The 12,893-nt window shown below is 37.8% G+C and overlaps 1 long non-coding RNA gene across 1 annotated transcript; it reads left to right on the top strand.

Moving 5' to 3' along the window:
* The first annotated feature begins 117 nt into the window (after nucleotides 1-117).
* LOC136374207 (uncharacterized) lies at nucleotides 118-12,725 on the top strand. Its single transcript, XR_010745857.1, has 3 exons — nucleotides 118-510; nucleotides 10,697-10,871; nucleotides 12,634-12,725. It is a non-coding gene; the product is annotated as an uncharacterized lncRNA (long non-coding RNA).
* The last annotated feature ends 168 nt before the right edge of the window (nucleotides 12,726-12,893 follow it).

Genomic DNA, 12,893 nt, shown 5'->3' with positions numbered 1-12,893 from the left:
CCTTCCGCCCGCTCCCTCACTCGGGCGGCGCGGAGGGAGGGGCCCGCACTGCTCCCCCCGCGGCCGGGGCCGGGAGGCGGCGGCCGGGCAGCGCTGGCCGCGGGGCCGGGAGGGGCCGCGGGTTGATGATTAACCTGCGGGGCACTGAATACCTGCCTAAAGTCGCGCCCGGGGTGGGGTTTAACCTTGTCCGAGGCTCGGTGCCTCCCGTGTGACTCTCTGCCCGAGAGCCTGGGGCGGTCGGTTCTGCTGCTGCCGCCGAAGCGCTGCGGGGATGCGCAGCTCCCTGTTGAAAATCTCTGCTCTAAATCTCAGCCTAGAGCTCGCCTCGCAGTCGTTTTTGGAGGTCTCAGGCTCAAGAGGTCGAGGTGATGCGGGGGTCTCGGCGAGCGTCTCTGCGCCAGCAGACTCGGGCTGCAGTAGCTCGAGTGTTTGTGGCTGGCGTTGACTCCGTGCCGGCCCCTTTCCCTCGAGCTGAGCTGCCAGGAGCTCAGCAGCTGCGGCATTTAGGTCAGTGCTCCGCTTCTCTTGCGTCAGGAAAGCTGTCAGAGCGGCCGCAGCCTCCTGCTCCCCGGGCTGCGGGAGGGAGTGAGTCAGGAGATTGTTCTAGTGATAGCACAGAAAATACCTTCCCTCTGTGCCTGCCTCTGCTTTCCTAACACGCTGCTGCCGGTCGCGTTTTTTAAAAGCGCTTAGCACTGTATGGTTTGCATTGTGAAATGATGTGCTGCTATAACGGGTCTGTCGTAACATCCGTAATCTAATTTTTTGCTGTGGTTATTCCTTTCATTTGTGCAGCAATGTTGTGGAGGTTGAATTAATGTTTGAGAGTATTTTCTTCTATTGGCAGAGGTTTTATGCCCGACTGCAGAAATACTGCAGTGAAATTTGCGAAGTAGTATGTCACGAGTACTTATTTTTAGATTCGTGTTGAGGTTTGCTTCATTAGTGCTTTGATGGCGGAGAATGTGGGGGTTTTTCTGTGTACGTTCATCAGGAGTGTAAGGCACTTTTGGGTATGTTGAGTAGGAGAAGTAACTCAGTTGCTCCGCGGTCATTGAGATGGGTATTCCTACGTACACGCAGTGCATTTGATAAGTATTTAATTTCTTTTCCAGTGGCTCTGTTTAGCTGCTAAATCTGGTAAAATAATGCAGTCTACCTAATAATATCATGTAGTAGTTTCCTTAGGTAATTGTACATACGCAGTGATTTTTCTCCTGGCATTTTTGGGACTCTCAGAGTATTGTGGTTTTAGCCCTAGCAGTACTTACTTATGATTACAATACTGTGGATATATGAAAATTAATATAAGCTCTGTACATTAATATGAAAGTTTATATAAGGTCTGTTTATTAATTTCAATAACAAATTTTTAACTTCTCCTAGGTAAGTTTTACCTTTTCCCAGGGGTGACTAGAGTCTGCTGTTTTGTTTTGGCCTCCCACAAACATTTGTTTCAAGTGTATACAGCATAAGAGATAATGTGGTAAAAGGTGTGTGTGTTTGTGCTCTGGAAGTGATGCCTTAAGTTTTAGCTTTCATATTTTCCAGATTCTGTACTTCATTGGTATATAACTCTGAACTTCATATAAAGTGTTAGCAAGTTCTCTTCACAATGTATTTTACATAAAACAATCTGTTTCCAACCTGAGAACCTGCAGCTTCAGGCCCAAAAGTTTAAACAGTGGCCAATTGAGGAGAGCCATCTGAGAGGATGGGACCTCATAACCTGAAGCTCTGATTGAACAATTAACCTCAAAATGTAAATAGATCAAAACTTACAAAAGTGTGAAAGTGTGTGACCCATTGTCCATCTTGGGTGTAACCTTGGCCAGGCTCCTGTACTGCCCAAAGTGTATCCTTTGAAGGCCTTTTTAATAAATATCTACTTTATTCCTGTAAGTCTGTCTAGCCTCTGTGCTAGGTAGCCCCTCAAAGCATCAGAAAGATTAAATAGATGTTTTTCCTGCCTGTTAGCATGGGCTGATTTTGAAAAAGCTATAGTACTAGATCCTAGTTCTGTGATAAGGTAGAATTCATGACTCAATATTGTTACCATTTTTAAAGCTACCTAATGCCTCCATTCTCTTTGTCTCCTCCTTCCCTCTTTCCCACCTCCAACTTTTTTTGTGTATTAACCTATATTTGGGGACAGACATTTTAGCAGGGTCTAGGAAGAAATACTTTACAATGAGGGTGGTGAAAAACTGTCAAGTTGCCAGAGATGGTAGATGCCTCACCCGTGAAAACACTCAAGGTCATTTTGGTCAGGGCTCTGAGCAACCTGGTCTTGTAGATATCCGTGCTCATTGCATGAGGTTGGACTAGATGAGATTTAAAAGTCCCTTCCAACCCAAAGTATTCTGTGATTTCAGGTATTTTTTATATACTCTTAAGTACCACAGTAGGATTTACTGGTGTCCTTTATTTTTTTTCCTCCTTGACATTCAAGTTGATTAAAGGAAAGCTTGTGCCAAAGACAGAATCCAGAACCTGAGTTTTTCCATATGCTTGAGGCATAGAATTTGTGTGTTGGCAAAGAAAAGAAACTGATGTTTTTCATCTCATTTTACCATAGAACTTCATTTTTCCTGAACAAAACAGTCCTATATTAATAATAACAACATGATGCCAAGTCCACAGTCACTAGGAATTTATTTGAGTGTTCCAGATGTGGACTAGTAATGACTTTGGGATCTAGTTAGATTGCTGTTTGCTCAAATGGAGTTTTGTCTCACATGTTGTGTTGATTTGACTAGATTTGGGTTTGATTTAACTAACAGTGCATGAGCACATGGCTTATTTCTTGTTTTATCAATTTCTACCTACCTTTTGGAACTTTTTTCATAGCATAGAAATAATTAGGATGGTTTTAAGATACAATTTTTGAAGCTTCTTTGGTTCAGTCAAGTGAATGAATGAACATCCATGTCTGATTTAATTTCCTGAATCAGGTAATCATCCTCTTGTTGCACTCTGTTCAAGCATAATTTGCCAACTTTGTGATTAGGCAGACACAGTGAAGACTCAGGGTCTCCTCCCAAACCCCAAGATGAACTCTTGAAATGAGTGTTGTTTAAGGCTTGATATATATATGTGGTGCTTTCAAAGAGTAACAAATCTGTATACCAGAAGCCATTATCTGGAACATAGTTAAGAATGTTGGGAAAACAATATTCAGGGCATATATTTAGAAAATTGTACTCAGGCTGAGAGCATATGCTATTCATGTGTGTCTTCTAAAAATATTTTCCCATGCAAATTACACACCCCCTGGCTGTTCAGTTCTAACCATGTTGTTGCTGCATGATGGTCCCTGAGAAACTGAGAATGGATTGGGAGGTACCAGCTGAAAAGTTTTGCTCTGAAGATTTTGTTTCTTGGATTTTACTTTCACTTAACTTTCCTCCTTTTTCCAAAACCTAACATAACATTTCCAAAATGGCACTTTGCAAGTTTAAATTTTAGTGTAAGAATAATAAAGTAACTAATGGTATATGTACCTCTTTTTCTCTGTTTAATGCTTAAATGTCTTAGGTTTTTTTCAAGTACAGACCACAAGAAAGCCATTGTCTGACTTACACAATTTTTTTTTGTGTATGAAGTCAAGGTGACTGTGATTGTGAGCTTTCTTGTATTCCTCAACTGTTTTTAGGTCCACACATTAGTAACATTACTGATGTTGATATGTATACATAGAATCCTTTGGCTATTGCATTGCTGTATTTTAACCAAAGGGAGGGAGATATTTTCTAAGACTGAGATTCTAAAATCAGCAGCTAAAATAAGAGGCCAGGTAGTTTTGTCAGCTGCTGCCTGTTTAAACCCTTTATTTTCTGGAGTAAAAACCTCTTCTATTTTATGACTCATTTTCAAAAGTATAGGGGAAAAAAAAGAAGTGCTGCATTTTTTCCCTGCTGTAGTGCCTGTAGCCTTGACAGAACAGGAGAAATCTATATATTGCTCTGAGGTAAAGGTAGACTTTTTTTCTTCTTGGGTCTTATAAGAGTGTCTCTTATTTTGTCATCCTTAACAGGAGTGCATTTTTTGCTGTGTAGAAAGAGAGAAGCTGAACACTTGACACCTGATGCAGTGCTCTCAGGAATCACTGCAAAATTTTCCATTTGGAAATCCCAACTGGCCTTCAGAAATAGTTTCTTAATTTTCATACTATTAAAGTTATTTTACCTCCATTTCCTACAGCCCATAGGCATCTGACCCCATTCTAGTAGGGAACAGTAGCCAAGAGTTAACTTAGTATGTCTTGTATTTTCAGAATTATTTCTAGAGGCAAAATATCAATGATGAAATGTTTCTGAAACGTGTGGAAAGCTGGGTGATATCTGATATGAACACGGTGGTTATGTTGTGCATTTGTGTCCTTAGGAATCTTCCAGTTTTTAGGTTATCTTTCTGTGGCATTGTGGTGTTGCATTGCTACTCTTGTCAAAGTTTGCGAAAATAGAAAATACAGCTTTATGTTGATGGAAGGATTTGGATCCGACTCAGCATGAGGTAATACTACAACAGTCAAACATAATTTGTGTCTCTGTAGGGCAAAGATATTGGTTAGCTTGATGTTAAGGACTTGAAAAACTGATGTGAAAGTTTGGAGTTGCATTGGTTAAAAGACTTACAAAGTAAGGAGGATTACAACAAGCCAAGTGTTTTGAAATTAAATGAACAAATAGTTAATACTTGCCAAATGTGATATGCCGGTTTTTGGTTTCATACATTAATTGCTCTTTTTAGGCAGGTTGTATTTGACTCTCCTTTTTCTTTGGCCTTTATACTGTTTTTCTCTTTCTCTGTATGAAAGTCTGGAATTTCTAAGGTGGTTTTAGGCTTAATAACTGACTTATAGCAGAATTCTAAGATGTATTATCAGTAAGGTTTTGCTCGTTTTGAGAAGAGTGATTTTCAGCAATAGCTGCTAAAGACAGTGTTGTACTGGATTTTAGGAAAACTGGGATGGTGTAAAAGGTGCTATCACTCTTTTGTGTGTGTGTGTTTATAAAACAGAAGTGAATACCAAATCATATCTATGCAAGTAAATAATAATTAATATAATAATACCTCTAAAAAGAGTATTAGTTGTTTCATTCTGTCTTCAAAGTAGCTTCAAAGGCTGTTTTGTTTTCTTGAAAAAAGAAGGGATAATCGAACATATTCGTTAAAGTTGAACCCTTGTAAATATTGGAAAAAAAATTTCTAAATATCTTGCCTGCAGAATCTGGTTCCTGTGTTAGCAGAGCAAAGAATATTAAGTAACACACTCGCTGTCCAAGAAATTGGCCAGTTCTTTTTACATCCCATGATGTTCTTCAAGATATTTTTCATGTATTCCGGTACAGAAGGAAGGAGTCTTTTCAAGCAGACTGATTCTAAGTTCATAAGATGTCAGTTGGTTTTGACAAAGTAAAAAAGAGCAATGATCTATTTTATGAAGTTTGAAAGTGACAGATTTTCCATTCTTCCTTATCTATTTAATCTTATACTGATGTAGCATTACTTGTCCATTAGAGACTTTCCCCTCTGGTACTTGAAGCCCTTGAGCTACATTTCATCACCGTTATCTTGCGATTCTTTTCTTATTTGGTCTTGGAGGATTTGGCTTTCTGCAATCTCATTTGGTGTTAAATGTCCTCTGTAAGGATGCTGGTATTGTTACAGCCACTTTACACTGTGTGAACAGAGACTCCAGCTTCTTGCATCTCTTTTGAATAAGTGCTGTGTAAATGCAAAGAAAGACTGATGCTTATTCTGAAGAGTTTTAAATGCCTGTCCTGTCTCCTCTTTCTGGAATTGCCAGCATATTGCATACTTCCCTGATTTTTTCAGAGTTGCATGAGCCTAGAGTTTGTTAAAGTTGGTAGGACTAATTCTGTGGAGCTTAAAGCCCTTGCAAAATCTTTCCTGTCTCTGAATTATCCTGCGGTGTTTCTGTTTTTTTTTTTTTTTTTTTTAATGTCTGAAAAATGTGTATGTATATGAAGTCATTTCTCAGATAGGGCTAATGGAAGAAAATAATTTGTCTTTATTAAAGGTGTAGGACATAGATGTTTTTAAATGACAGTTTTTATTTGCTTGTGGTGCTGAATCACCTTATCATGAGTTTGTTATCATGCTAGTTGCTGAAGAATGCATGTAGTCCTTCACCCTCAAAAAGGAGACATTTTGGGCCTGGTGACCACTGCCCTTTTCTAAATAAATTATTGTTTTAAATCTCCAAACTGTTTTTAGAGGGTTTTTTTTTCTGTAATTCTTGGACCCTCTGTTGACAGGGGGTGTGAGGAGTGGATGAATGGGATCATGGTGGTGACCAAAAATTACTACCTTTTTTTCCCTCTAGGCTAAAGTATCAATTGTTCAACTCCTAGCTGAAATTAAATATTGCTGAGTTTGGGTTTGCTGAAGTAAATTTAGCGCCCCTCTCATTCTCAAGTGTTGCAATCCATTGGCCTGTTAAGTGCATCTAATTGTATGTCTCCTTCCCTGTCAATCTCTCAACCTTTCTTTGTATTTGAAAATTAGAGAGATGTTCCAAAGCTATGGTACTGTTCAGTACTTGTTCTATATGAAGCATAATTTCTACCTTTGCCTTTGGAACAGAAGAGAATGGCCATAATTGTCATTTTCAGTCTGATAGTGCTTTTTCCTTACATCAGAAATGTTATTAACTAGCCACACCGGTAATTTTTATATAACCTGTGTTGTGCTAATGCAGAAGTTTTATGGTGTACTGATGTCATTCCCTGTGCACAATATGGTATAATTGACACAAAACCTGTTTTCAGTAAAGTAATTTTGCACCTTGGCCGGAACTCAAAACCAATCATCTGCTTTTTACACTGCAGCAGCACCTAGCAAGGTGTGGGCATACCACGGAGCATCTCCTTGCGGTTTGTTCTCTCTTCCCTCAGACACGGTGCCCAGACAGGGGCTTGTTGCTTGGCAGTCAGGTATTGACCTTCCTTTCTCAGCTTAGAATGCCAAACACAACACTCCTATAAAAGGCTGCAAACATGGAAATGCGGTTCCTCTTGTGGCAAGCAACTATTCTGAAGTAATTTATTTTCTTTCTAAAACACAAAAGCAATGTAGTTTATGGTTAAAAGGGAACTTCGATGTTTAGTAGAATCAATCAGTCACCTGTATTGATTAGAAAAAATACTGAAGTTTCTTAAAGCAAGTATAAAATAAAGATATCTAAGGTAAAAATTTGCTGGCAAAGATGCTCTGTCAGTTTGAGAGTCTGACTGATCTCTTGTTTTTTGCTTTAGAATGGCTAGCTTGATTTGTTGTCTCTTGCTGTTTCCTACCTGCATTTTTGAACCATGTCCTTTTCTTTCATTGCTTTGTTGTTGATGTGGGTGTACCATCTTGGGACCTAACTTCTGCCACTTAAACACTGGTGGGTAATTCAACTCTTTTTTGGATATGTAAGAGAAAATTCTTGGATAATCCTGTAGTCTAAGTGAAAGAGGTCAGATAGGGACAGGCCCTCTATGCAGGCTAGCAAACAGCCGTGGCTACTATTGAATGCTTGGGGAAGGCATGTAAATAATGTCTGGAACTGTAGAATTTAAAAGGTTTAGAGTATATTTAAAAATACCCCAGATCTCAGTGTTTTAAAATGCCTTTTGAGTGGTCCTAAGACCAAGGTTAACAAAGCTGCTAAAGTAAATTCCTTTTTTTTCCTACATATTTTGCTATTTATTTATTGTTACTGTTGTTACCGTTTAAATAGTGTCTATATTGTTTACAGTGGTGTCCACAGTATTAATATTTTATGTTAATTACAATAGCAGGGGTTAAATGTTCAAATGAAATCATTATTGAGAAGATTAACTTTTCTTTATTCTTTTATTTGTTTGGCAGAGTTCACATATTGTGACACAGCGTAGATAAATTGTCACTGTGTTTCATGCTTCAGAACAGAGGACATTACTGAGCAAATATAAAGAAAATTTGTTTTGTAACTCAGCTTGTGTCATTGGGTAACCATGGTTTTACCAAATATTTCAACCTTTTTTATTATTGCTTGTGGATTATTTCAGTTGAACTACCTGAAACCAGGACCCAGCCCTGTGCTTCTACCTTGCTTTGGCGGGGGTTCATGACCCCCTACTTCACTCCATCCTTTTGTCATCTATCAAAATCTACTCCTGTACAGCACATCCCCTTGGAAAACTGCTCTCATAACAGTACCTGATTAGAAGACATTTAAAGTGAAATGCAAGTGTGGTACTGGTTCTGAGTAGAGATGGAAGTGCTATAATGTTCCATGCTTAGGAATAATGTGTGGCAAGTGACTGGTCCCACAAACCGTTCTGCAGATAAGTAATCCTATCAAAGGCAGTTGAGTGCTTTTGATTAAGGATTACATGTGATTAGTGGTCTGCAGGGTTAAGAGTACAACTTGTATCATTAATGAGAATTCACATATTAATGCTGCTTTGAGCAGAGATTGAACTAGATGACCTCTGAGGCCTGTTCTAACTAGAATGATTTTTGATTATCACACTTGTATTATGCAAATAGATACTTCCTTTATAAAGAAATCCATCCATTGGATAAGCTAAACTCCAGTAAGTCACTGCCGTTATTTTACCTAATAGCATCACGTTGTAGCATGGAGTTGCAAATTTCACCCAAGTTTAAGATTTAAAACAGTAAGAGGAATACACTCATACCTTTTTTTGTGTGTAGCTTCAAATTCTTTGTGTATAGTTTTATGTCAGATTGAATTCTTTAGTATATGATTTCTTTCCTAGCATACAGTTGACTTGTTCTAGAATTAGTCCAGAGTAGAGTGCCTGTAAATTTGAAACTTTATGTGTAGTTGAGGTGTGTGTTCTCATGTGCAGGGAATCATATGGATTTTCTTCCTCTGTCTGGATAAAATTTGTACCCATTGATACTTCTATAACTGTTCTCATTTAGCATTGTTAATTACTTACTTTTAAGAAAGAAGTTGGTGATAAGAGAGGAAATCTCTAAACTGCTGCCTGGAAAATGCCAATCACTTTCACTTGCATGCAGTTGAAAATATTTTTATGTAACATTTTAAGCCTCCCAATATTTGAATTAATTTCAGTCACAGGCTATAGTTGTTGTCATGTCTTATTGGTAACAGTGTATTTCAGTAAAACACATGGTTGTATGCTTTTATTTAAAAATACAAGGAGTATAACATCACAAGTAATATGTTAAGGACCTGGCAGGTCTCTTGGGCTTTTAGGGAGTATAGAAAGCAACTAAAAGGAATAAGAGGTTCTAGGAAGGAGTGGACTTATTTCTTTGTGCTGCTCTTCACCACAGGGATGTTGTGGGCATTTTATTCTTTTCAAATAATGTTGATTGGCTGTTATCTGATTATGGGATTAGAGAAGCAGAAGACTGAATGCTAGAATAAAGTGCTAAAGACTGCTAAGTCACAAGGACTTGATGCTATTCATTCATTTAGTGGTTCTAAAGGATGAAGTGGCTGATCTGCTAAGAAGAATGCATCTCGTTAGGTTGAGAGGCTGTGCCAGAAGACCGGAAGCTGTCAAGTGCTGTACATACTGTACTTTTAAACTGAACACAAAGAGCAGAGCTGGAATTTGCACACCATCCTGTTTACTTCATCCCACCTTAAACTTGCAGTGTATGGTCTTGGACAGGAAATTGTACCCCAGGCAATTTTGGTGAGGCTCTACAAGTCTTCATTTTTTATGCCATTGTGGGGAGGATGACCAGTGGTGTAGAGGTGGAACTGAAAGTTAAAGCAGTCCAGCAGTATATGCTGTGCTGCTTTCTGTGATTTACCTTGGAATGTACACTCAGGTGACAACAGCAGTTTATTAAGTGCTGACATATGTAGCTGCAATCAGCTGTGTGGTCTTGTCCCCTCACTTTCCCTCCTGTTGTATTAGCACAGTGATTTGTGCCATCATGCAGTGACTTGAATCAGAATATCGATCCTGACTTCGAGGGGAGTCTGTAGCAAGCAGCGATTTCTAACCCAAGCTAGTTCCTCACTCTGGTCTAGTGGGTGGCTCCACCAGGACACAGGATCATGACCCAAGGATCAGAACAAGCAGCAGGGTCCTCTGTCTTTGAACTGGCATTTTACCAGAACAGATGCTCCTCAGATTATGCCTCTAGAATCTGAGACTCATCTTGCCCTCAAGAAAGCAACCCAAGTAAAATACTGCATACATTCTCTAAAATCAGCGAAAGTTGTGAGAAACTTGAAGTCAGTTCTTCTAAAGCTCTCTTTATTAGCACAGTGGTGGTAGATAACATTTGGTGTTTCTAGCTACAAAATAATTCATGCTAGAAGGAGTAACTTGAAGATAATTCTATATTACAAGCAAATATTCTGCAAAAATACATGGATCATTATAGGTACCCAGGTGAAAGCTTCTTTGAAGGGAAGAAGTCTATAATGTATAAGAAACATCCCTAAAATGTATTGAAATGATGTTCTGCAGTAGCATTAAATGGATGTTTCTTATCTGGGCATCTCTGCTTAGATGAACTGTCCATCTGGTTTAATGAATTCATTTGCCCTTTATCAAACACTGCATATACATATCCTTTATGTGTTTTAAATGCTGTTGTTAAGTAACAAGTTCTTGAAAACTAAGTAAAGCATTTTCAGTCACTTTACACAAAATAAAGTTGCTGTGTTTCTTGCTTTCAGTTCCATTTCTTCAGATGATCTGTAAATTTTCAATAATGGCAATACATTCATTCTGCCATTTGGAGGAGCCTGTGCCACAGAATAATGATCTGAAGAAAGCTCACTTATTTGCAAGGAAGAGTCTTCATTTAGGAATTAGCACTGATGCAGTTCAAGGATGCTTTTTCAAGTCCAGGTAAGTTTTTTCAAATTGTACTGGCTTGGGTTTGGTATGCTAGCATTTCGTTTACATTTGCATATATGCTGTGTCCTGTCAGAGCCTTTGTGTTGGTCATTTAACACATGATGTTGAAATTAAAAGGCACATATTGGAGCACACATACTTAGGAGATGAATGGAGGGAAATAGTCTGGAGGATAATTCTAGCACCGTTTATTATCTCTGGAGTAGCTGTCAATGGGCATTAGGATCTTAATGACACAATTCCCTTTTTCAGGCTTTTTGTATGTGTTTATTATATAAATTCAACGTTTTCCTAAGCCTGGGTTGTTGTTTTGAATCAAAATGTTTGTTATTAGGTCTCAAGTCACAGTTAGGTATTCACAACTTGGAAAATTTTCTACGTTAGAAAAAATCTGCTTTGGAATTTTTAAAAAATTATTTTGATTTTATTTTTTTCTAAAATATGTCCTTAAATCTTGGTATTGTAACACCTGAATAGGATTTGATTTTAGACTAAATGTTTCTCTGTGTTGTGTTTATTTTTTTTCAAGGCATCCAGTTATTTTTAGGACTTAATAATGACTTCACAACACAAATTGGTTTCTAGTCACGTTCTGTATGGGAACTGTGTGCAATATACATTCAATAAGAACTATTAACAGTGAATTAAGAAAACAATTGTGACTGTTTAAACAGCACTTGAATTTATTGTGTTCTCATTGCAAACTGTGGGGATTCTCTTGCTGGCAATGGGTTTGGTGTTCCAACCAGCAACCAAATAAATGATAATTTGGGAAAAAACCCCAACAGCCAAATGCTTCTTATCAGGTAGAGTACAGGTTTTCAGCCTCTTTGGTGGTACACAAATCAAGACTCTATAAATAATATCTGTCTACTTTGTTAGAAAAATTATTAATGAAATTACTGGATCACTTGCATCTTTCTAGATGCATATGTGATCTGAGCAGCCTTAACAGTATCATTTGTCTTGCTTAAAATCTTGCAGAATTAAATGGATTTTAAATTTCTCAAATATATTACTGTGGTATCTTTTTGGGTCTGGAAACAGAGGCTCCTGTTCTGTGTGATTTCATGCATGTTTGACTTCCTATCAGTGCCTTCCTGGTAGAGTACTGATGCTGAGAACTTTGGTGACATAGAAAGAGCATCACTGAGTGTAAGCCTTTTGTTTAGTCCCCTCATACATAGGAAACATGAAGATACTGTTTTAAATAAATGCTTTATAAATGTAATGGATAATTAGAAATCAGAAACCAGTTAAAAAAACCTTTTGAACTTTAATGTGCTCCAAATAGGAACAGCAGTAGTGAAAAGGAGGCTGTTGCTTTAGTGTACTTCTAAAATTTGAAATGCATGTCAATAAAATCGTCACAAATCAGGATTAATTCTGGAGATAGTGCTTATATTTTCAGGTCCATTCTGTTTTGCGGAATGAATGCTATGAATAGTGTTTACCAGATAAAATTTTACTTTTTATTTTAATGATACAAAATTATAAAAACTGGGAACTTTGGTGTTTCCAAAATTATTTTAATGTAATTGAAGAACAATATTTATTCTTAAATTTAATAAGTCCTGTTAGTGAGAATCTTTTCTAGCTGCACATGAAGCCAAACTTTAATGGAACACCGTTCCATTGAACCCAAAGTAGGACAAGAGTAAAACAGAAGCTAAGTCCAGTATTATTCATTGTAATGCTTATGGTGTCTATAATAGAGGTACTGAGAGCAGCAAGTGGATATTTTTTTTTCCAGACTCTTACAGCAGAACTGTTATTTTCCAAATGCAACCTCTGGTACTGGGATAAAGTTGGGGTTTTGTCAAAGAACAGAGTCCTGTATTTGAAAAGAAGGTAAGATATTTGAGATGATATCATTTCAGCGAGCAGTTAACAGTAATTTCAGTCACTTGTTACTTTACACACAAATATACAAAAATACTTGATTCATCATGCATCAAGAAGTCTCAAACATTTTATAAATATATATTTACATATATATATTTATATCCTTTT

This window comes from Sylvia atricapilla, chromosome 2 (assembly GCF_009819655.1).
Source record: "Sylvia atricapilla isolate bSylAtr1 chromosome 2, bSylAtr1.pri, whole genome shotgun sequence".
NCBI classification, from domain to species: Eukaryota; Metazoa; Chordata; class Aves; order Passeriformes; family Sylviidae; genus Sylvia; species Sylvia atricapilla.
This window is presented reverse-complemented; position numbering and strand designations above follow the sequence as displayed.